The sequence below is a fragment of the Pristiophorus japonicus genome, unplaced genomic scaffold (genome assembly GCF_044704955.1).
Source record: "Pristiophorus japonicus isolate sPriJap1 unplaced genomic scaffold, sPriJap1.hap1 HAP1_SCAFFOLD_653, whole genome shotgun sequence".
Lineage (NCBI taxonomy): Eukaryota > Metazoa > Chordata > Chondrichthyes > Pristiophoridae > Pristiophorus > Pristiophorus japonicus.
In genome coordinates, this window is record NW_027254565.1 from 201,499 (window position 1) to 228,873 (window position 27,375).

Consider the following 27,375-nt stretch of genomic DNA (forward strand, 5'->3'; position numbering starts at 1 on the left):
AACTGTGTGTAATAATCACCCTCCCACCGTAACTTCATGTAATAATCACCCTCCCAAAGGAACTGTGTGCTAACATCACACTCCCGCAGGAGCAGTGTGTAATAATCACCATCCCACAAGAGCTATGTGCAATAATCACCCTCCCGCAGTAACTGGGTGTAAATAATCCCCCTCCGAACAGTAACTGTGTAATATTCACGCTCCCATTGTAACTGTGTAATAAACGCCCCCCCCATAGTAACTGTGTGTAATAATTACCCTCCCACAGTGACTGTTTGTAATACTCACCCTCCCACAGTGACTGTGTGTAATAATAACGCTCCCACAGTAACTGTGTGCAATACTCACCCTCCCAAAGTAACTGTGTGTAATAATCACCATCCCGCAGTAACTGTATAATAATCACCCTGCCGCAGTAACTGTGTGTAATAATCACCCTCCCGCAGTAACTGTGCGTCGTAATCACCCTCCCGTAGTAACTGTGTGTAATACTCACCCTCCCACAGTAAATTTGTAATACTCACCCTCCCACAGTAACAGTGTGTAATAATCACCCTCCCGTAGTAACTGTGTGTAATAATCACCCTCCCACAGTAACTGTGTGTAATAATCACGCTCCCAGTGTAACTGTGTGTAATACTCACCCTCCCACTGTAACTGCGTGGAATAATCACCCTCCCAAAGGAACTGTGTGTAATAATCACCCTCCCGCAGTAACTGTGTGTAATAATCACGCCCCCAGAGTAACTGTCTGTAGTAATCACACTCCTGTGTTAACTGTGTAATAGTCACCTTCCCATATTAACTGGATAATAATCACCCTGCTGCAGTAACTGTGCGTCGTAATCACCCTCCCGTAGTAACTGTGTGTAATACTCACCCTCCCACAGTAAATTTGTAATACTCACCCTCCCACAGTAACAGTGAGTAATAATCACCCTCCCGTAGTAACTGTGTGTAATAATCACCCTACCACAGTAACTGTGTGTAATAATCACGCTCCCAGTGTAACTGTGTGTAATACTCACCCTCCCACTGTAACTGCGTGGAATAATCACCCTCCCAAAGGAACTGTGTGTAATAATACCCCTCCCGCAGTAACTGTGTGTAATAATCACGCCCCCAGAGTAACTGTCTGTAGTAATCACACTGCTGTGTTAAATGTGTAATAATCACCCTCCCATATTAACTGGGTAATAATCACCCTGCTGCAGTAACTGTGCATCGTAATCACCCTCCCGTAGTAACTGTGTGTAATACTCACTCTCCCACAGTAACTGTGTGTAATAATCACCCTCCCACAGTAAGTGCGTGTAATAATCACGCTCCCGTATTAACTGTGTGTAATAATCACCCTCCCGCAGTAAATTTGTAATACTCACCCTCCCACAGTAACAGTGTGTAATAATCACCCTCCCGCAGTAACTGTGTGTAATAATCACGCTCCCAGACTAACTGTGTGTAATACTCACCCTCCCATCATAACTGCGTGGAATAATCACCCTCCCAAAGTAACTGTGTGTAATAATCACCCTCCCGCAGTAAATTTGTAAAACTCACCCTCCCACAGTAACAGTGTGTATTAATCACCCTCCCGTAGTAACTGTGTGTAATAATCACTCTCCCACAGTAACTGTGTGTAATAATCACGCTCCCAGAGTAACTGTGTGTAATACTCACCCTCCCACCGTAACTGCGTGGAATAATCACCCTCCCAAAGGAACTGTGTGTTATAATCACCCTCCCGCAGTAACTGTGTGTAATAATCACGCCCCCAGAGTAACTGTCTGTAGTAATCACACTCCTGTGTTAACTGTGTAATAATCACCCTCCCATATTAACTGGGTAATAATCACCCTGCTGCAGTAACTGTGTGTAATACTCACCCTCCCACAGTAACTGTGTGTAACAATCACCCTCCCACCGTAACTTCGTGTAATAATCACCCTCCCAAAGGAACTGTGTGCTAACATCACACTCCCGCAGGAGCAGTGTGTAATAATCACCATCCCACAAGAGCTATGTGCAATAATCACCCTCCCGCAGTAACTGGGTGTAAATAATCCCCCTCCGAACAGTAACTGTGTAATATTCACGCTCCCATTGTAACTGTGTTATAAACGCCCCCCCCATAGTAACTGTGTGTAATACTCACCCTCCCACAGTGACTGTGTGTAATAATAACGCTCCCACAGTAACTGTGTGCAATACTCACCCTCCCAAAGTAACTGTGTGTAATAATCACCATCCCGCAGTAACTGTATAATAATCACCCTGCCGCAGTAACTGTGTGTAATAATCACCCTCCCGCAGTAACTGTGCGTCGTAATCACCCTCCCGTAGTAACTGTGTGTAATACTCACCCTCCCACAGTAAATTTGTAATACTCACCCTCCCACAGTAACAGTGTGTAATAATCACCCTCCCGTAGTAACTGTGTGTAATAATCACCCTCCCACAGTAACTGTGTGTAATAATGACGCTCCCAGTGTAACTGTGTGTGATACTCACCCTCCCACTGTAATTGCGTGGAATAATCACCCTCCCAAAGGAACTGTGTGTAATAATCACCCTCCCGCAGTAACTGTGTGTAATAATCACGCCCACAGAGTAACTGTCTGTAGTAATCACACTCCTGTGTTAACTGTGTAATAATCACCCTCCCATATTAACTGGATAATAATCACCCTGCTGCAGTAACTGTGCGTCGTAATCACCCTCCCGTAGTAACTGTGTGTAATACTCACCCTCCCACAGTAAATTTGTAATAATCACCCTCCCACAGTAACAGTGTGTAATAATCACCCTCCCGTAGTAACTGTGTGTAATAATCACCCTACCACAGTAACTGTGTGTAATAATCACGCTCCCAGTGTAACTGTGTGTAATACTCACCCTTCCACCGTAACTGCGTGGAATAATCACCCTCCCAAAGGAACTGTGTGTAATAATCACCCTCCCGCAGTAACTGTGTGTAATAATCACGCCCCCAGAGTAACTGTCTGTAGTAATCACACTGCTGTGTTAACTGTGTAATAATCACCCTCCCATATTAACTGGGTAATAATCACCCTGCTGCAGTAACTGTGCGTCGTAATCACCCTCCCGTAGTAACTGTGTGTAATACTCACTCTCCCACAGTAACTGTGTGTAATAATCACCCTCCCACAGTAAGTGCGTGTAATAATCACGCTCCCGTAGTAACTGTGTGTAATAATCACCCTCCCGCAGTAAATTTGTAATACTCACCCTCCCACAGTAACAGTGTGTAATAATCACCCTCCCGCAGTAACTGTGTGTAATAATCATGCTCCCAGACTAACTGTGTGTAATACTCACCCTCCCACCATAACTGCGTGGAATAATCACCCTCCCAAAGTAACTGTGTGTAATAATCACCCTCCCACAGTAAGTGCGTGTAATAATCACCCTCCCGTAGTAACTGTGTGTAATAATCACCCTCCCGCTGTAAATTTGTAATACTCACCCTCCCACAGTAGCAGTGTGTATTAATCACCCTCCCGTAGTAACTGTGTGTAATAATCACTCTCCCACAGTAACTGTGTGTAATAATCACGCTCCCAGAGTAACTGTGTGTAATACTCACCCTCCCACAGTAAGTGCGTGTAATAATCACCCTCCCAAAGGAACTGTGTGTTATAATCACCCTCCTGCAGTAACTGTGTGTAATAATCACGCCCCCAGAGTAACTGTCTGTAGTAATCACACTCCTGAGTTAACTGTGTAATAATCACCCTCCCATATTAACTGGGTAATAATCACCCTGCTGCAGTAACTGTGTGTCGTAATCACCCTCCCGTAGTAACTGTGTGTAAAACGCACCCTCCCACAGTAACAGTGTGTATTAATCACCCTCCCACAGTAACTGTGTGTAATAATCACCCTCCCACAGTAACTGTGTGTAATATTCACCCTCCCATAGTAACTGTGTGTAATAATCAGCCTCCCACAGTTGTTGTGTGTAATACTCACCCTCTCACAGTGACTGTGTGTAATAATAACCCTCCCACAGTAACTGTGTGCAATACTCACCCTCCCACAGTAACTGTGTGTAATAATCATCCTCCCGCAGTAACTGTATAATAATCACGCTCCTGTATTAACTGTGTAATAATCGGCCTGCCATAGTAACTGTGTCTAATAATTACACTCCAACTGTAACTGTGTGTAATAATCACCCTCCCACAGCTGTCTGTAATAATCACCCTCCCGTATTAACTGTGTAATAATTACCCTCCTGTATTAACTGTGTAATAATCACACTTCCATATTAACTGTATAATAATCACACTCCCATATTAACTGTGTAATAATCACCCTGCCATATTAACTGGGTAATAATCACCCTCCCACAGTAACTGTGTGTAATACTCAGCCTCCCGCAGACTCTGTGTGTAATAATCACCCTCCCGCTGTAACTGTGTGTAATAATCACCCTCCCACAGTAAATGTGTGTAATAATCACACTCCCACAGTAACTGTCTGTAATAATCACCATTCCACAGGACCTGTGTAATAATCACCCTCCCACAGCAATTGTGTGTAATGTTCACTCTTGTACAGGGTCTGCGTGTAATAATCACCTTCCCGGATAACTGTGTGTAATAATTAGCTTCCCGCAAAAATGGTCTAAAACCATTCTCCCACAGTTACTGTGTAATAATCACTCTCCCACAGTGTGTAATAATTACTCTCCCACAGTAAATGTGTGCTATCATCACACTCCCGCAGGAGCAGTGTGTAATAATCAACATCCCACAAGAGCTATGTGTAATAATCAAAATCCCGCATTAACTGTGTGTAATAATCTCCCTCCAAACAGTAACTGTCTAATATTCACACTCCCATTGTAACGATGTAATAATCGCCCCCCATAGTAACTATGTGTAATAATAACCCTCCCAGAGTAACTGTGTGCAATACTCACCCTCCCACAGCAACTGCATGTAATAATCACCCTCCCGCAGTAACTGTACAATAATCACCCTCCTGTATTAACTGTGTAATAATCACACTCCGTATCAACTGTGTAATAATTACCCTCCTGTATTAACTGTGTAATAATCACACTCCCATATTAACTGTATATTAATCACACTCCCATATTAACTGTGTAATAATCACCCTGCCATATTAACTGGGTAATAATCACCCTCCCACAGTAACTGTGTGTAATACTCAGCCTCCCGCAGACCCTGTGTGTAATAATCACCCTCCCGCTGTAACTGTGTGTAATAATCACCCTCCTGCAGTAACAGTGTATAATAATTACCCTCCCGCATTAACTATGTGTTGTAATCATCCTCTCACAGGAACTTTATGTAATAATCACTCTCCACAGTAACTGTGTGTAATAATCCCCTTGCCGCAGTGACTATGTGTAGTAATCACACTCTCACAGGAACTGTGTATAATAATCACCTTCCCACAGTAACTGTGTGTAATAATCAGCTCTCACAGGAACTGTGTGTCATAATCACCCTTGCGCAGTAACTGTGTGTAATAATCACCTTCAAACAGTGACAACGTGTAATAATCTCCCTCCAAACAGTAACTGTGTGTAATATTCACCTTCCCATAGTAACTGTGTGTAATAATCAGCCTCCCACAGTAACAGTGTATAAAATTCACACTCGCATCATTACTGTGTAAAAATCACCCTCCCACAGTAAATGTGTGTAATAATCACACTCCCACAGTAACTGTCTGTAATAATTATCATTCCACAGGACCTGTGTAATAATCACCCTCCCACAGCAATTGCGTGTAATGTTCACTCTTGTACAGGATCTGCGTGTAATAATCACCTTCCCGGATAACTGTGTGTAATAATTAGCTTCCCGCAAAAATGGTCTAAAACCATTCTCCCACAGTTACTGTGTAATAATCACTCTCCCACAGTGTGTAATAATTACTCTCCCACAGTAAATGTGTGCTATCATCACACTCCCGCAGGAGCAGAGTGTAATAATCACCATCCCACAAGAGCTGTGTGCAATAATCACAATCCCGCATTAACTGTGTGTAATAATCTCCCTCCAAACAGTAAATGTATAATGTTCACACTCCCATCGTAACGATGTAATAATCGCCCCCCATAGTAACTATGTGTAATAATAACCCTCCCACAGTAACTGTGTGCAATACTCACCCTCCCACAGCAACTGCATGTAATAATCACCCTCCTGGCGTAACTGTACAATAATCACCCTCCTGTATTAACTTTGTAATAATCACACTCCGTATTAACTGTGTAAAAATCACCCACCCGTATTAACTGGGTAATAATCAACCTGCCGCAGTAACTGTGTGTCATAATCACCCTCCCGTAGTAAGTGTTTGTAATAATCACCCTCCCACATTAACTGTGTGTAATAATCACCCTCCTGGAGTAACTGTGTGTAACAATCACCCTCCTGGAGTAACAGTACAATAATCACCCTCCTGTATTAACTGTGTAATAATCACACTCCGTATTAACTGTGTAAAAATCACCCACCCGTATTAACTGGGTAATAATCAACCTGCCGCAGTAACTGTGTGTCATAATCACCCTCCCGTTGTAACTGTTTGTAATAATCACCCTCCCACATTAACTGTGTGTAATAATCACCCTCCTGGAGTAACTGTGTGTAATAATCATCCTCCTGGAGTAACGGTGTGCAATACTCACCCTCCCACAGTAACTGTGTGTAATAATCACCATCCCGCAGTAACTGTATAATAATCACCCTGCCGCAGTAACTGTGTGTAATAATCACCCTCCCGTAGTAACTGTGTGTAATACTCACCCTCCCACAGTAACTGTGTGTAATAATCACCCTCCCACCGTAACTTCGTGTAATAATCACCCTCCCAAAGGAACTGTGTGCTAACATCACACTCCCGCAGGAGCAGTGTGTAATAATCACCATCCCACAAGAGCTATGTGCAATAATCACAATCCCGCATTAACTGTGTGTAATAATCTCCCTCCAAACAGTAACTGTGTAATATTCACACTCCCATCGTAACGATGTAATAATCGCCCCCCATAGTAACTATGTGTAATAATAACCCTCCCACAGTAACTGTGTGCAATACTCACCCTCCCACAGCAACTGCATGTAATAATCACCCTCCTGCAGTAACTGTACAATAATCACCCTCCTGTATTAACTTTGTAATAATCACACTCCGTATTAACTGTGTAAAAATCACCCACCCGTATTAACTGGGTAATAATCAACCTGCCGCAGTAACTGTGTGTCATAATCACCCTCCCGTAGTAAGTGTTTGTAATAATCACCCTCCCACATTAACTGTGTGTAATAATCACCCTCCTGGAGTAACTGTGTGTAACAATCACCCTCCTGGAGTAACAGTACAATAATCACCCTCCTGTATTAACTGTGTAATAATCACACTCCGTATTAACTGTGTAAAAATCACCCACCCGTATTAACTGGGTAATAATCAACCTGCCGCAGTAACTGTGTGTCATAATCACCCTCCCGTTGTAACTGTTTGTAATAATCACCCTCCCACATTAACTGTGTGTAATAATCACCCTCCTGGAGTAACTGTGTGTAATAATCACCCTCCTGGAGTAACGGTGTGCAATACTCACCCTCCCACAGTAACTGTGTGTAATAATCACCATCCCGCAGTAACTGTATAATAATCACCCTGCCGCAGTAACTGTGTGTAATAATCACCCTCCCGTAGTAACTGTGTGTAATACTCACCCTCCCACAGTAACTGTGTGTAATAATCACCCTCCCACCGTAACTTCGTGTAATAATCACCCTCCCAAAGGAACTGTGTGCTACCATCACACTCCCGCAGGAGCAGTGTGTAATAATCACCATCCCACAAGAGCTATGTGCAATAATCACAATCCCGCATTAACTGTGTGTAATAATCTCCCTCCAAACAGTAACTGTGTAATATTCACACTCCCATCGTAACGATGTAATAATCGCCCCCCATAGTAACTATGTGTAATAATAACCCTCCCACAGTAACTGTGTGCAATACTCACCCTCCCACAGCAACTGCATGTAATAATCACCCTCCTGCAGTAACTGTACAATAATCACCCTCCTGTATTAACTTTGTAATAATCACACTCCGTATTAACTGTGTAAAAATCACCCACCCGTATTAACTGGGTAATAATCAACCTGCCGCAGTAACTGTGTGTCATAATCACCCTCCCGTAGTAAGTGTTTGTAATAATCACCCTCCCACATTAACTGTGTGTAATAATCACCCTCCTGGAGTAACTGTGTGTAACAATCACCCTCCTGGCGTAACTGTACAATAATCACCCTCCTGTATTAACTGTGTAATAATCACACTCCGTATTAACTGTGTAAAAATCACCCACCCGTATTAACTGGGTAATAATCAACCTGCCGCAGTAACTGTGTGTCATAATCACCCTCCCGTAGTAACTGTTTGTAATAATCACCCTCCCACATTAACTGTGTGTAATAATCACCCTCCTGGAGTAACTGTGTGTAACAATCACCCTCCCGCAGTAACTGTGCATCGTAATCACCCTCCCGTAGTAACTGTGTGTAATACTCACCCTCCCACAGTAAATTTGTAATACTCACCCTCCCACAGTAACAGTGTGTAATAATCACCCTCCCGTAGTAACTGTGTGTAATAATCACCCTCCCACAGTAACTGTGTGTAATAATCACGCTCCCAGTGTAACTGTGTGTGATACTCACCCTCCCACTGTAATTGCGTGGAATAATCACCCTCCCAAAGGAACTGTGTGTAATAATCACCCTCCCGCAGTAACTGTGTGTAATAATCACGCCCCCAGAGTAACTGTCTGTAGTAATCACACTCCTGTGTTAACTGTGTAATAATCACCCTCCCATATTAACTGTGTAATAATCACCCTGCTGCAGTAACTGTGTGTAATAATCACCCTCCTGGAGTAACGGTGTGCAATACTCACCCTCCCACAGTAACTGTGTGTAATAATCACCATCCCGCAGTAACTGTATAATAATCACCCTGCCGCAGTAACTGTGTGAAATAATCACCCTCCCGTAGTAACTGTGTGTAATACTCACCCTCCCACAGTAACTGTGTGTAATAATCACCCTCCCACCGTAACTTCATGTAATAATCACCCTCCCAAAGGAACTGTGTGCTAACATCACACTCCCGCAGGAGCAGTGTGTAATAATCACCATCCCACAAGAGCTATGTGCAATAATCACAATCCCGCATTAACTGTGTGTAATAATCTCCCTCCAAACAGTAACTGTGTAATATTCACACTCCCATCGTAACGATGTAATAATCGCCCCCCATAGTAACTATGTGTAATAATAACCCTCCCACAGTAACTGTGTGCAATACTCACCCTCCCACAGCAACTGCATGTAATAATCACCCTCCTGCAGTAACTGTACAATAATCACCCTCCTGTATTAACTTTGTAATAATCACACTCCGTATTAACTGTGTAAAAATCACCCACCCGTATTAACTGGGTAATAATCAACCTGCCGCAGTAACTGTGTGTCATAATCAGCCTCCCGTAGTAAGTGTTTGTAATAATCACCCTCCCACATTAACTGTGTGTAATAATCACCCTCCTGGAGTAACTGTGTGTAACAATCACCCTCCTGGAGTAACTGTACAATAATCACCCTCCTGTATTAACTGTGTAATAATCACACTCCGTATTAACTGTGCAAAAATCACCCACCCGTATTAACTGGGTAATAATCAACCTGCCGCAGTAACTGTGTGTCATAATCACCCTCCCGTAGTAACTGTTTGTAATAATCACCCTCCCACATTAACTGTGTGTAATAATCACCCTCCTGGAGTAACTGTGTGTAACAATCACCCTCCCGCAGTAACTGTGCGTCGTAATCACCCTCCCGTAGTAACTGTGTGTAATACTCACCCTCCCACAGTAAATTTGTAATACTCACCCTCCCACAGTAACAGTGTGTAATAATCACCCTCCCGTAGTAACTGTGTGTAATAATCACCCTCCCACAGTAACTGTGTGTAATAATCACGCTCCCAGTGTAACTGTGTGTGATACTCACCCTCCCACTGTAATTGCGTGGAATAATCACCCTCCCAAAGGAACTGTGTGTAATAATCACCCTCCCGCAGTAACTGTGTGTAATAATCACGCCCCCAGAGTAACTGTCTGTAGTAATCACACTCCTGTGTTAACTGTGTAATAATCACCCTCCCATATTAACTGTGTAATAATCACCCTGCTGCAGTAACTGTGCGTCGTTATCACCCTCCCGTAGTAACTGTGTTTAATACTCACCCTCCCACAGTAAATTTGTAATACTCACCCTCCCACAGTAACAGTGTGTAATAATCACCCTCCCGTAGTAACTGTGTGTAATAATCACCCTACCACAGCAACTGTGTGTAATAATCACGCTCCCAGTGTAACTGTGTGTAATACTCACCCTTCCACCGTAACTGCGTGGAATAATCACCCTCCCAAAGGAACTGTGTGTAATAATCACCCTCCCGCAGTAACTGTGTGTAATAATCACGCCCCCAGAGTAACTGTCTGTAGTAATCACACTGCTGTGTTAACTGTGTAATAATCACCCTCCCATATTAACTGGGTAATAATCACCCTGCTGCAGTAACTGTGCGTCGTAATCACCGTCCCGTAGTAACTGTGTGTAATACTCACTCTCCCACAGTAACTGTGTGTAATAATCACCCTCCCACAGTAAGTGCGTGTAATAATCACGCTCCCGTAGTAACTGTGTGTAATAATCACCCTCCCACCGTAACTTCGTGTAATAATCACCCTCCCAAAGGAACTGTGTGCTAACATCACACTCCCGCAGGAGCAGTGTGTAATAATCACCATCCCACAAGAGCTATGTGCAATAATCACAATCCCGCATTAACTGTGTGTAATAATCTCCCTCCAAACAGTAACTGTGTAATATTCACACTCCCATCGTAACGATGTAATAATCGCCCCCCATAGTAACTATGTGTAATAATAACCCTCCCACAGTAACTGTGTGCAATACTCACCCTCCCACAGCAACTGCATGTAATAATCACCCTCCCGCAGTAACTGTACAATAATCACCCTCCTGTATTAACTGTGTAATAATCACACTCCGTATTAACTGTGTAAAAATCACCCACCCGTATTAACTGGGTAATAATCAACCTGCCGCAGTAACTGTGTGTCATAATCACCCTCCCGTAGTAACTGTTTGTAATAATCACCCTCCCACATTAACTGTGAAAAATAATCACCCTCCTGGAGTAACTGTGTGAAATAATCACCCTCCTGGAGTAACGGTGTGCAATACTCACCCTCCCACAGTAACTGTGTGTAATAATCACCATCCCGCAGTAACTGTATAATAATCACCCTGCCGCAGTAACTGTGTGTAATAATAACCCTCCCGCAGTAACTGTGTGTAATAATCACGCCCCCAGAGTAACTGTCTGTAGTAATCACACTCCTGTGTTAACTGTGTAATAATCACCCTCCCATATTAACTGGGTAATAATCACCCTGCTGCAGTAACTGTGTGTCGTAATCACCCTCCCGTAGTAACTGTGTAAAACTCACCCCCCACAGTAACTGTGTGTAATAATCACCGTCCCACAGTAACTGTGTGTAATATTCACCCTCCCGTAGTAACTGTGCGTAATAATCAGCCTCCCACAGTGACTGTGTGTAATAATAACCCTCCCACAGTAACTGTGTGCAATACTCACCCTCCCCCAGTAACTGTGTGTAATAATCATCCTCCCGCAGTAACTGTATAATAATCACGCCCCTGTATTAACTGTGTAATAATCGGCCTGCCATAGTAACTGTGTCTAATAATTACACTCCAACAGTAACTGTGTGTAATAATCACCCTCCCACAGCTGTCTGTAATAATCACCCTCCCGTATTAACTGTGTAATAATTACCCTCCTGTATTAACTGTGTAATAATCACACTCCCATATTAACTGTATATTAATCACACTCCCATATTAACTGTGTAATAATCACCCTGCCATATTAACTGGGTAATAATCACCCTCCCACAGTAACTGTGTGTAATACTCAGCCTCCCGCAGACCCTGTGTGTAATAATCACCCTCCCGCTGTAACTGTGTGTAATAATCACCCTCCCGCAGTAACAGTGTATAATAATTACCCTCCCGCATTAACTATGTGTTGTAATCATCCTCTCACAGGAACTTTATGTAATAATCACTCTCCACAGTAACTGTGTGTAAAAATCCCCTTCCCGCAGTGACTATGTGTAGTAATCACACTCTCACAGGAACTGTGTATAATAATCACCTTCCCACAGTAACTGTGTGTAATAATCAGCTCTCACAGGAACTGTGTGTCATAATCACCCTTGCGCAGTAACTGTGTGTAATAATCACCTTCAAACAGTGACAACGTGTAATAATCTCCCTCCAAACAGTAACTGTGTGTAATATTCACCTTCCCATAGTAACTGTGTGTAATAATCAGCCTCCCACAGTAACAGTGTATAAAATTCACACTCGCATCATTACTGTGTAAAAATCACCCTCCCACAGTAAATGTGTGTAATAATCACACTCCCACAGTAACTGTCTGTAATAATTACCATTCCACAGGACCTGTGTAATAATCACACTCCCACAGCAATTGTGTGTAATGTTCACTCTTGTACAGGATCTGCGTGTAATAATCACCTTCCCGGATAACTGTGTGTAATAATTAGCTTCCCGCAAAAATGGTCAAAAACCATTCTCCCACAGTTACTGTGTAATAATCACTCTCCCACAGTGTGTAATAATTACTCTCCCACAGTAAATGTGTGCTATCATCACACTCCCGCAGGAGCAGTGTGTAATAATCACCATCCCACAAGAGCTGTGTGCAATAATCACAATCCCGCATTAACTGTGTGTAATAATCTCCCTCCAAACAGTAACTGTATAATGTTCACACTTCCATCGTAACGATGTAATAATCGCCCCCCATAGTAACTATGTGTAATAATAACCCTCCCACAGTAACAGTGTGCAATACTCACCCTCCCACAGCAACTGCATGTAATAATCACCCTCCTGCAGTAACTGTACAATAATCACCCTCCTGTAATAACTGTGTAATAATCACACTCCGTATTAACTGTGTAAAAATCACCCACCCGTATTAACTGGGTAATAATCAACCTGCCGCAGTAACTGTGTGTCATAATCACCCTGCCGTAGTAAGTGTTTGTAATAATCACCCTCCCACATTAACTGTGTGTAATAATCACCCTCCTGGAGTAACTGTGTGTAACAATCACCCTCCTGGAGTAACTGTACAATAATCACCCTCCTGTATTAACTGTGTAATAATCACACTCCGTATTAACTGTGTAAAAATCACCCACCCGTATTAACTGGGTAATAATCAACCTGCCCAGTAACTGTGTGTCATAATCACCCTCCCGTAGTAACTGTTTGTAATAATCACGCTCCCACATTAACTGTGTGTAATAATCACCCTCCTGGAGTAACTGTGTGTAATAATCACCCTCCTGGAGTAACGGTGTGCAATACTCACCCTCCCACAGTAACTGTGTGTAATAATCACCATCCCGCAGTAACTGTATAATAATCACCCTGCCGCAGTAACTGTGTGTAATAATCACCCTCCCGTAGTAACTGTGTGTAATACTCACCCTCCCACAGTAACTGTGTGTAACAATCACCCTCCCACCGTAACTTCGTGTAATAATCACCCTCCCAAAGGAACTGTGTGCTAACATCACACTCCCGCAGGAGCAGTGTGTAATAATCACCATCCCACAAGAGCTGTGTGCAATAATCACCCTCCCGCAGTAACTGGGTGTAAATAATCCCCCTCCGAACAGTAACTGTGTAATATTCACGCTCCCATTGTAACTATGTAATAAACGCCCCCCCATAGTAACTGTGTGTAATAATTACCCTCCCACAGTGAGTGTTTGTAATACTCACCCTCCCACAGTGACTGTGTGTAATAATAACGCTCCCACAGTAACTGTGTGCAATACTCACCCTCCCAAAGTAACTGTGTGTAATAATCACCATCCCGCAGTAACTGTATAATAATCAGCCTGCCGCAGTAACTGTGTGTAATAATCACCCTCCCGTAGTAACTGTGTGTAATAATCACCCTCCCACAGTAACTGTGTGTAATAATCACCCTCCCGTAGTAACTGTGTGTAATAATCAACCTCCCACAGTAACTGTGTGTAATAATCACGCTCCCAGACTAACTGTGTGTAATACTCAACCTCCCACCATAACTGCGTGGAATAATCACCCTCCCACAGTAACTGTGTGTAATAATCACCCTCCCGTAGTAACTGTGTGTAATAATCAACCTCCCACAGTAACTGTGTGTAATAATCACGCTCCCAGACTAACTGTGTGTAATACTCACCCTCCCACCATAACTGCGTGGAATAATCACCCTCCCAAAGGAACTGTGTGTAATAATCACCCTCCCGCAGTAACTGTGTGTAATAATCACGCTCCCAGAGTAACTGTCTGTCGTAATCACACTCCCGTGTTAACTGTGTAATAATCACCCTCCCATATTAACTGGGTAATAATCACACTGCTGCAGTAAATGTGTGTAATAATCGCCCTCCCGTAGTAACTGTGTGTAATACTCACCCTCCCACAGTAAGTGCGTGTAATAATGACCCTCCCATAGTAACTGTGTGTAATAATCACCCTCCCGCAGTAAATTTGTAATACTCACCCTCCTACAGTAACAGTGTGTAATAATCAACCTCCCACAGTAACTGTGTGTAATAATCACGCTCCCAGACTAACTGTGTGTAATACTCACCCTCCCACCATAACTGCGTGGAATAATCACCCTCCCACAGTAACTGTGTGTAATAATCACCCTCCCGTAGTAACTGTGTGTAATAATCAACCTCCCACAGTAACTGTGTGTAATAATCACGCTCCCAGACTAACTGTCTGTCGTAATCACACTCCCGTGTTAACTGTGTAATAATCACCCTCCCATATTAACTGGGTAATAATCACACTGCTGCAGTAACTGTGTGTAATAATCACACTCCCGTAGTAACTGTGTGTAATACTCACCCTCCCACAGTAAGTGCGTGTAATAATCACCCTCCCATAGTAACTGTGTGTAATAATCACCCTCCCGCAGTAAATTGGTAATACTCACCATCCTACAGTAACAGTGTGTAATAATCACCCTCCCGTAGTAACTGTGTGTAATAATCACTCTCCCACAGTAACTGTGTGTAACAATCACGCTCCCAGTGTAACTGTGTGTAATACTCACCCTCCCACCGTAACTGCGTGGAATAATCACCCTCCCAAAGGAACTGTGTGTAATAATCACCCTCCCGCAGTAACTGTGTGTAATAATCACGCCCCCAGAGTAACTGTCTGTAGTAATCACACTCCTGTGTTAACTGGGTAATAATCACCCTGCTGCAGTAACTGTGCGTCGTAATCACCCTCCCGTAGTAACTGTGTGTAATACTCACTCTCCCACAGTAACTGTGTGTAATAATCACCCTCCCACAGTAAGTGCGTGTAATAATCACCCTCCCATAGTAACTGTGTGTAATAATCACCCTCCCGCAGTAAATTTGTAATACTCACCCTCCCACAGTAACAGTGTGTAATAATCACCCTCCCACAGTAACTGTGTGTAATAATCATGCTCCCAGAGTAACTGTGTGTAATACTCACCCTCCCATCGTAACTGCGTGGAATAATCACTCTCCCAAAGGAACTGTGTATAATAATCACACTCCCACAGTAACTGTGTGTAATAATCACCCTCCCACAGTAACTTTGTAATACTCACCCTCCCACAATAACAGTGTGTAATAATCACGCTCCCAGAGTAACTGTGTGTAATACTCACCCTCCCATCATAACTGCGTGGAATAATCACTCTCCATATGGAACTGTGTATAATAATCACACTCCCACAGTAACTGTGTGTAATAATCACCCTCCCACAGTTACTTTGTAATACTCACCCTCCCACAGTAACAGTGTGTAATAATCACCCTCCCGCAGTAACTGTGTGTAATAATCACCCTCCCGCAGTAACTGTGTGTAATAATCACCCTCCCGCAGTAACTTTGTAATACTCACCCTCCCACAGTAACTGTTTGTAATAATCCCACTGCTGCAGTTACTTTTTAATACTCATGCACCCACAGTAACTGTGTGTAATAATCACCCTCCCACAGTAACTGTGTGCAATACTCACCCTCCCACAATAACTGTGTGGAATACTCAGCCTCCCGCAGTAACTCTATGTAATAATTACCCTCCCATATTAACTGGGTAATAATCACCCTGCTGCAGTAACTTGGTGTAATAATCACCCTCGCATAGTAACTGTGTGTAATAATCACCTTCGCGCAGTAAATTTCTGTAATAATCATACAACCGCAGTAAATGTATGTAATAATCACCCTCCCGCAGGAACTGTGTGAAATAATCATTCTCTCACAGGAACTATGTGTAATAATCACCCTTCCACAGTAACTGTGTGTAATATTCACCCTCCCACAGTAAGTGTGTGTAATAATCACCCTCCCGTAGTAACTGTGTGTAATACTCACACTCCCACCATTACTGCGTGTAATAATCACCCTCCCAAAGTAACTGTGTAGAATAATCACCCTCCCGCAATAAATTTGTAATACTCACCCTCCCACAGTAACAGTGTGTAATAATCACCCTCCTGCAGTAACTGTGTGTAATAATCACCCTCCCACGGGAACTTTGTAATACTCACCCTCCCACATTAACTGTGAGTAATAATCACCCAAAAACAGTAACTGTGTGCAATGCTCACCCTCCCACATTAACTGTGTGTAATACTCACCCTCCCACAGTAACTGTTTGTAATAATCCCCCTCCTGCAGTAACTTTTTAATACTCATGCACCCACAGTAACTGTGTGTAATAATCACCCTCCCACAGTAACTGTGTGTAATACTCACCCTCCCACAATAACTGTGTGGAATACTCAGCCTCCCGCAGTACCTGTGTGTAATAATCACCCTCCTGCAGTAAAGGTCTGTAATAATCACCCTCCCGCAGTAGCTGTGTGTAATAATCACACTCCCGCAGTAACTCTATGTAATAATCACCCTCCCGCAGTAACTCTATGTAATAATTATCCTCCTGCAGTAACTGTGTCATAATCACCATCCTGCAGGAACTTTATGTAATAATCACACTCCCGCAGTAACTGTGTATAATAATCACCCTCCCGCATTAACTATGTGTGATAATCACCCTCTCACAGGAACTGTGTGTAATAATCACCTTCAAACAGTGACAACGTGTAATAATCACCTTCCAAACAGTAACTATGTGTAATATTCACCCTCCCAAAGTAACTGTGAGTAATAATCAGCCTCCCACAGTAACTGTGTATAAAATTCACACTCGCATCATAACTGTGTAATAATCACCCTCCCACAGTAAATGTGTGTAATGGTCACCCTTGTACAGGATCTGTGTGCAATAATCACCTTCCTGGATTAACTGTGTGTAATAATCAGCTTCCCGCAGTAACGGTCGAATACCATTCTCCCACAGTAACTGTGTAATAATATTCCTCCCACAATAACTGTGTAATAATCACCCCCCCACAGTATCTGTGTAATAATCACCCTCCCACAGTAACTGTGTAATAATCACTCTCCCACAGTATCTGTGTAATAATCACCCTCCCACAGTATCTGTGGAATAATCACTCTCTCACAGTAACTGTGTAATAAACACCCTCCCACAGTGTGTAATAATCACCCTCCCGCAGTAAATTTGTGCAATAATCACTCTCCCGCAGGAGCAGTTTGTAATAATCACCATCCTGCAAAAGCTGTTTGTAATAATCACAATCCCGCAGTAACTGTATGTAATAATCTCCCTCCAAACAGTAACTGTGTAATATTCACACTTCCATCGTAACTGTGTAATAATCGCCCTTCCATAGTAACTGTGTGTAATAATCAGTCTCCCATAGTAACTGTGTGTAATAATCAGCCTCCCATAGTAACTGTATGTAATAATCACCCTCAAACAGTATCTGTCTGTAATAATCACCCTCCCATATTAACTGTGTAATAATCACCTCCCTTATTAACTGTGTAATAATCAATCTCTCGTATTAACTGGGCAATAATCACCCTGCCGCAGTAACTGTGTGTAATAATCACCCTCCCACGGTAATTGTGTGTAATATTCACACTCCCGCAGTAACTGTGTAATAATCACCCTCCCGCAGTAACTGTGTTTAATACTCAGCCTCCGCAGTAACTTTGTAATAATCACCCTCCCACAGTAACTGTGTGTAATAATCAGCCTCCCGCAGTAATTGTGTGTAATACTCACCCTCCCACAATAACTGTGTGGAATACTCAGCCTCCCACAATAACTGTGTGGAATACTCAGCCTCCCGCAGTACCTGTGTGTAATAATCAGCCTCCCATAGTAACTGTATGTAATAATCACCCTCAAACAGTAACTGTCTGTAATAATCACCCTCCCGTATTAACTCTGTAATAATCACCTCCCTTATTAACTGTGTAATAATGAATATCTCGTATTAACTGGGTAATAATCACCCTGCTGCAGTAACTGTGTGTAATAATCACCTTCCCACAGTAATTGTGTGTAATATTCACCCTCCCGCAGTAACTGTGTAATAATCACCCTCCCGCAGTAACTGTGTTTAATACTCACCCTCCGCAGTAACTTTGTAATAATCACCCTCCCACAGTAACTGTGTGTAATAATCAGCCTCCCGCAGTAATTGTGTGTAATACTCACCCTCCCACAATAACTGTGTGGAATACTCAGCCTCCCGCAGTACCTGTGTGTAATAATCACCCTCCTGCAGTAAAGGTCTTTAATAATCATCCTCCCGCAGTAGCTGTGTGTAATAATCACACTCCGGCAGTAACTCTATGTAATAATCACCCTCCCGCAGTAACTCTGTGTAATAATTATCCTCCTGCAGTAATTGTGTTATAACCACCCTCCTGCAGGAACTTTATGTAATAATCACGCTCCCGCAGTAACTGTGTATAATAATCACCCTCCCGCATTAACTATGTGTGGTAATCACCCTCGCACAGGAACTGTGTGTAATAATCACCCTCCCACCGTAACTGTGTGTAATAATCATCCTCCCGCAGTAAAGGTCTGTAATAAATCACCATCCCGTAGTAACTGTGTGTAATAATCACCCTCCCACAGTAACTGTGTAATAATCACCCTCCCACAGTGTGTAATAATCACCCTCCCACAGTAAATGTGTGCAATAATCACTCTCCCGCAGGAGCAGTGTCTAATAATCACCATCCCGCAAGAGCTGTTTGTAATAATCACAATCCCGCAGTAACTGGGTGTAATAATCTCCCTCCAAACAGTAACTGTGTAATATTCACACTCCCATCGTAACTGTGTAATAATCGCCCTTCCATAGTAACTGTGTGTAATAATCAGCCTCCCATAGTAACTGTGTGTAATAATCAGCCTCCCATAGTAATTGTATCTAATAATCACCCTGCCGCAGTAACTGTGTGTAATAATCACCCTCCCACAGTAATTGTGTGTAATATTCACCCTCCCGCAGTAACTGTGTGATATATTCACCTTCCCACCGTAACTGTGTGTAATAATCATCCTCCCGCAGTAAAGGTCTGTAATAAATCACCATCCCTTAGTAACTGTGTGTAATAATCACCCTCCCGCAGTAACTCTATGTAATAATCACCCTCCCACAGTAACTCTGTGTAATAATTATCCTCCTGCAGTAACTATGTAATAATCACCCACCTGCAGGAACTTTATGTAATAATCACACTCCCGCATTAACTGTGGATAATAATCACCCTCCAGCATTAACTATGTGTAGTAATTACCCTCTCACAAGAACTGTGTGTAATAATCACTCTCCCACAGTAACTGTGTGTAATAATCACCTTCCCGCAGTAACTGTGTGTAATAATCAGCACTTGCAGGAACTTTGTGTAATAATCACCCCTGCGCATTAAATGTGTGCTATAATCACCTTCAAACAGTGACAACCTGTAATAACCTCTCTCCAAACTGTAACTGTGTGTAATATTCACCCTCCCACTGTAACTGTGTATAAAATTCACACTCGCATCATAACTGTGTAATTATCACCCTCCCACAGTAAATGTATGTAATAATCACGCTCCCACAGTAACTGTCTGTAATAATCACTATTCCACAGCAATTGTGTGTAATGATCACCTTTGTACAGGATCTGTGTGTAATAATCACCTTCCCGGAGTAACTGTGTATAATAATCAGCTTCCCGCAGTAACGTTCTGATAACTATTCTCCCACAGTAACTGTGTGTAATAATCACCCTCCCATAGTAACTGTGTGTAATAATCACTCTCCTGCAGGAACAGTGTGTAATAATCACCATCTCACAACTTCTGTGTGTAATAATCACCTCGAGCACAGTAACTGTGTGTAATAATCACACAACGGCAGTAAATGTATGTAATGATCACCATCCCACAATAACTGTGTGTAATAATCACCGTCCTGCAGTAACTGTGTCTAATAATCCCCGTCCTGCAGTAACTGTGTGTACTAATCACCCTCGCGCAGTAACTGTATCGAATAATTACTGTCCCACAGAGACAACATCCAATAATCTCCCTCCAAACAGTAACTTTGTGTAATAATCACGCTCCCACAGTAACTGTGTGTAATAATCACAGTTGCATAGTAACTACGTGTAATGATCACCTTCCCACAGTAACTTTGTGTAATAATCACCTTCCCACAGTATCTGTCATTAATAACCAGCATCACACAGTAACTGTGTAATAATCACCCTCCCGCAAGAACTGTGTGTAACAATCAACCTCCCATAGTAACTGTGTTTAATAATCATCCTCTCGCAGGAACTGTGAGTAATAATCACCCTCCCATGGGAACTGTGTGTAATAATGACCCTTCCGCAGGAAATGTGAGTGATAATCACCCTCCCACAGTAACTGTCTGTAATAACCAGTATCTCACAGTAACTGTGTGTAATAATCATCCCCCCCCACAGTAACTGTGTATAATAATCACCCTCCTGCAGTAGCTCTGTGTAATAATCACTCTCCCACAGTAACTGTGTGTAATAATCACCCTCCCGCTGTAACTGTGCGTACTAAACTCCCTCCCTCAGGAACTCTGTAATAGTCACCTTCCCAGAGTAAACTTCAAGTAATAATCACCCCCTCGCAGGAACTGTGTGTAATAATCAGCATCACGCAGCTTCCATGTGTAATAATCACCCTCCCATAGTAACTGTGTGTAATAATCACCCTGCCACAGGAACTGTGTGCAACAATCACCCTTACAGAGGAAGTGTGTGTATTACTCACCCTCCGGCAGTAACTGTGAGTAATAACCACCCTCCCACAGGATCTGTGTGCAATAATCACCCTGACAGAGGAAGCGTGTGTTACTCAATTACTTAATTGTGGGTAATAATCACCCTCCCACAGTAACTGTGTGCAATGATCACACTCCCGCAGTAACTGTGTGTAATATCACCCTACCAGAGGAACTGAGTGGAGCAATCGCCCTCCCACAGGAACTGTGTGAAATATTCACTCTCCCGCAATAACTGGGTATAATAATCACCCTCCCACAGTAACTCTGTGTAATGATCACCATTCCATGGGAACTGTGTAATAATCACCCTACCACAGCAACTGTGTGTAACAATCAGCCTCCCACAGGATCTGTGTGTAATAATCACCCTTCCAGGCTAACTGTGTGTAATAAACACCTTCCTGGAGTAACTGTGTGTAATAATCATACTCCCGCAGGAACTGTGTGTAATAATAACTCTCCCGCAGTAACTGTGAACCAATCACCCTCCTGCAGGAACAGTGTGTAATAATCACCCTCCCACAGTAAGTGTGTAATAATTACTCTCCCGCAGGAACTGTGTGTAATAATCACCCTCTCACAGTAACTGTGTGTAATAATCACCCTCCCACAGTAACTGTGCGTAATAATCACCATCCTGCAATAACTCTTTGTAATAATCACCCACCCACAGGAACTGTGTCTAATGGTCACCCTCTCACAGGAACAGCGTGTAATAATCACCCTCCCACAGTAACTGTGTGTAATAATCACCCTCCCACAGTAACTGTGTGTAATAATCACTCTCCCGCTGGAACTATGTGTAATAATCATCCTCCCACAGTAACTGTGTGTAATAATCACCTTCAAACAGTGACAACATGTAATAATCTCCCTCCAAACAGTAACTGTGTGTAATATTCACCATTCCATAGTAACTCTGTATAATAATCAGCCTCCCACAGGAACTGTGTATAAAATTCACACTCGCATCATAACTGTGTAATAATCAACCCCCCCTCCCCAGTAAATGTGTGTAATAATCACGCTCCCACAGTAACTGTCTATAATAATCACCATTCCACAGCACCTGTGTAATAATCACACTCGCACAGCAATTGTGTGTAATGATCACCCTCGCACAGGATCTGTGTGTAATAATCACCTTCCCGGAGTAACTGTGTATAATAATCAGCTTTCTGCAGTAACGGTCTAATAACCATTCTCCCACAGTAACTGTGTGTAATAAACACTCTCCTGCAGGAACAGTGTGTAATAATCACCATCTCACAGCTTCTGTGTGTAATAATCATCCCGAGCACAGTAAATGTGTGTAATAATCACACAACCGTAGTAAATGTATGTAATAATCACCCTCTGACAGGAACTATATGTAATAATCATCTTCCCGCACTAACTGTATTATTCACACTCCCGCAGGAACTGTGTGTAATAATAACCCTCCCTCAGCTTCTGTGTGTAATAATCACCCTCCTGCAGTAAATGTGTGTCATAATCACCCTCCCACAGTAACTGTGTGTAATAATCACCCTCCTGCAGTAACTGTGTGTAATAATCACCCTCCCGCAGTAACTGTGTGTACTAATCACCCTCGCGTAGTAACTGCATCTAAGAATCACGCTCCCAGAGAGACAACATACAATAATCTACCTCCAAACAGTAACTTTTTGTAAAAATCACCCTCCCATAGTAACTGTGTGTAATAATCACCCTCCCACAGTAACTGTGTGTAACAATCACCCTCCCACAGTAACTATGTGTAATAATCACCTTCCCACAGTAACTTTGTGGAATAATCACCTTCCCACAGCCTCCTTCTGTAATAACCAGCATCTCACAATAACTGTGTAATAATCAACCTCCCATAATAACTGCATCTAATAATCACCCTCCCATAGTAACTTTGTAATACTCACGCTCCCACAGTAAATGAGGGTAATACTCACCCTCCCACAGTAACTGTGTGTTACAACCACCCTCCCACAGTAACTTTGTAATACTCACCTTCCCACAGTAACGGTGTGTAACAATCACCAAACCACAGCAACTGTGTGTAGTACTCACCCTCCCACAGTAACTGTGTGTAATACTCACCCTCCCACAGTAACTGTGTATAATGCTCACCCTCCCACACTAACTGTGTGTAATAATCACCCTCCTGCAGTAAGTGTGTAATAATTACTCTCCCGCAGGAACTGTGTCTAATAATCACCCTCTCACAGTAACTGTGTGTAATAATCACCCTCCCACAGTAACTGTGCGTAATAATCACCATCCTGCAATAACTCTTTGTAATAATCACCCACCCACAGGAACTGTGTCTAATGATCACCCTCTCACAGGAACAGCGTGTAATAATCACCCTCCCACAGTAACTGTGTGTAATAATCACCCTCCCACAGTAACTGTGTGTAATAATCACTCTCCCGCTGGAACTGTGTGTAATAATCATCCTCCCGCAGTAACTGTGTGTAATAATCAACTTCAAACAGTGACAACATGTAATAATCTCCCTCCAAACAGTAACTGTGTGTAATATTCACCATTCCATAGTAACTCTGTATAATAATCAGCCTCCCACAGGAACTGTGTATAAAATTCACACTCGCATCATAACTGTGTAATAATCAACCCCCCCCCCCACAGTAAATGTGTGTAATAATCACGCTCCCACAGTAACTGTCTATAATAATCACCATTCCACAGCACCTGTGTAATAATCACACCCGCACAGCAATTGTGTGTAATGATCACCCTCGCACAGGATCTGTGTGTAATAATCACCTACCCGGAGTAACTGTGTATAATAATCAGCTTCCTGCAGTAACGGTCTAATAACCATTCTCCCACAGTAACTTTGTGTAATAAACACTCTCCTGCAGGAACAGTGTGTAATAATCACCATCTCACAGCTTCTGTGTGTAATAATCATCCCGAGCACAGTAACTGTGTGTAATAATCATACTCCCGCAGGAACTGTGTGTAATAATAACTCTCCCGCAGTAACTGTGTACCAATCACCCTCCTGCAGGAACAGTGTGTAATAATCACCCTCCCACAGTAAGTGTGTGATAATTACTCTCCCGCAGGAACTGTGTGTAATAATCACCCTCTCACAGTAACTGTGTGTAATAATCACCCTCCCACAGTAACTGTGCGTAATAATCACCATCCTGCAATAACTCTTTGTAATAATCACCCACCCACAGGAACTGTGTCTAATGATCACCCTCTCACAGGAACAGCGTGTAATAATCACCCTCCCACAGTAACTGTGTGTAATAATCACCCTCCCACAGTAACTGTGTGTAATAATCACTCTCCCGCTGGAACTGTGTGTAATAATCATCCTCCCGCAGTAACTGTGTGTAATAATCACCTTCAAACAGTGACAACATGTAATAATCTCCCTCCAAACAGTAACTGTGTGTAATATTCACCATTCCATAGTAACTCTGTATAATAATCAGCCTCCCACAGGAACTGTGTATAAAATTCACACTCACATCATAACTGTGTAATAATCAACCCCCCCCCACCCCCACAGTAAATGTGTGTAATAATCACGCTCCCACAGTAACTGTCTATAATAATCACCATTCCACAGCACCTGTGTAATAATCACACTCGCACAGCAATTGTGTGTAATGATCACCCTCGCACAGGATCTGTGTGTAATAATCACCTTCCCGGAGTAACTGTGTATAATAATCAGCTTTCTGCAGTAACGGTCTAATAACCATTCTCCCACAGTAACTGTGTGTAATAAACACTCTCCTGCAGGAACAGTGTGTAATAATCACCATCTCACAGCTTCTGTGTGTAATAATCATCCCGAGCACAGTAAATGTGTGTAATAATCACACAACCGTAGTAAATGTATGTAATAATCACCCTCTGACAGGAACTATATGTAATAATCATCTTCCCGCACTAAGTGTATTATTCACACTCCCGCAGGAACTGTGTGTAATAATAACCCTCCCTCAGCTTCTGTGTGTAATAATCACCCTCCTGCAGTAAATGTGTGTCATAATCACCCTCCCACAGTAACTGTGTGTAATAATCACCCTCCTGCAGTAACTGTGTGTAATAATCACCCTCCCGCAGTAACTGTGTGTACTAATCACCCTCGCGTAGTAACTGCATCTAAGAATCACGCTCCCAGAGAGACAACATACAATAATCTACCTCCAAACAGTAACTTTTTGTAAAAATCACCCTCCCATAGTAACTGTGTGTAATAATCACCCTCCCACAGTAACTGTGTGTAACAATCACCCTCCCACAGTAACTATGTGTAATAATCACCTTCCCACAGTAACTTTGTGGAATAATCACCTTCCCACAGCCTCCTTCTGTAATAACCAGCATCTCACAATAACTGTGTAATAATCAACCTCCCATAATAACTGCATCTAATAATCACCCTCCCATAGTAACTTTGTAATACTCACGCTCCCACAGTAAATGAGGGTAATACTCACCCTCCCACAGTAACTGTGTGTTACAACCACCCTCCCACAGTAACTTTGTAATACTCACCTTCCCACAGTAACGGTGTGTAACAATCACCAAACCACAGCAACTGTGTGTAATACTCACCCTCCCACAGTAACTGTGTGTAATACTCACCCTCCCACAGTAACTGTGTATAATGCTCACCCTCCCACACTAACTGTGTGTAATAATCACCCTCCTGCAGTAAGTGTGTAATAATTACTCTCCCGCAGGAACTGTGTCTAATAATCACCCTCTCACAGTAACTGTGTGTAATAATCACCCTCCCACAGTAACTGTGCGTAATAATCACCATCCTGCAATAACTCTTTGTAATAATCACCCACCCACAGGAACTGTGTCTAATGATCACCCTCTCACAGGAACAGCGTGTAATAATCACCCTCCCACAGTAACTGTGTGTAATAATCACCCTCCCACAGTAACTGTGTGTAATAATCACTCTCCCGCTGGAACTGTGTGTAATAATCATCCTCCCGCAGTAACTGTGTGTAATAATCAACTTCAAACAGTGACAACATGTAATAATCTCCCTCCAAACAGTAACTGTGTGTAATATTCACCATTCCATAGTAACTCTGTATAATAATCAGCCTCCCACAGGAACTGTGTATAAAATTCACACTCGCATCATAACTGTGTAATAATCAACCCCCCCCCCCCACAGTAAATGTGTGTAATAATCACGCTCACACAGTAACTGTCTATAATAATCACCATTCCACAGCACCTGTGTAATAATCACACCCGCACAGCAATTGTGTGTAATGATCACCCTCGCACAGGATCTGTGTGTAATAATCACCTACCCGGAGTAACTGTGTATAATAATCAGCTTCCTGCAGTAACGGTCTAATAACCATTCTCCCACAGTAACTTTGTGTAATAAACACTCTCCTGCAGGAACAGTGTGTAATAATCACCATCTCACAGCTTCTGTGTGTAATAATCATCCCGAGCACAGTAACTGTGTGTAATAATCATACTCCCGCAGGAACTGTGTGTAATAATAACTCTCCCGCAGTAACTGTGTACCAATCACCCTCCTGCAGGAACAGTGTGTAATAATCACCCTCCCACAGTAAGTGTGTGATAATTACTCTCCCGCAGGAACTGTGTGTAATAATCACCCTCTCACAGTAACTGTGTGTAATAATCACCCTCCCACAGTAACTGTGCGTAATAATCACCATCCTGCAATAACTCTTTGTAATAATCACCCACCCACAGGAACTGTGTCTAATGATCACCCTCTCACAGGAACAGCGTGTAATAATCACCCTCCCACAGTAACTGTGTGTAATAATCACCTTCCCACAGTAACTGTGTGTAATAATCACTCTCCCGCTGGAACTGTGTGTAA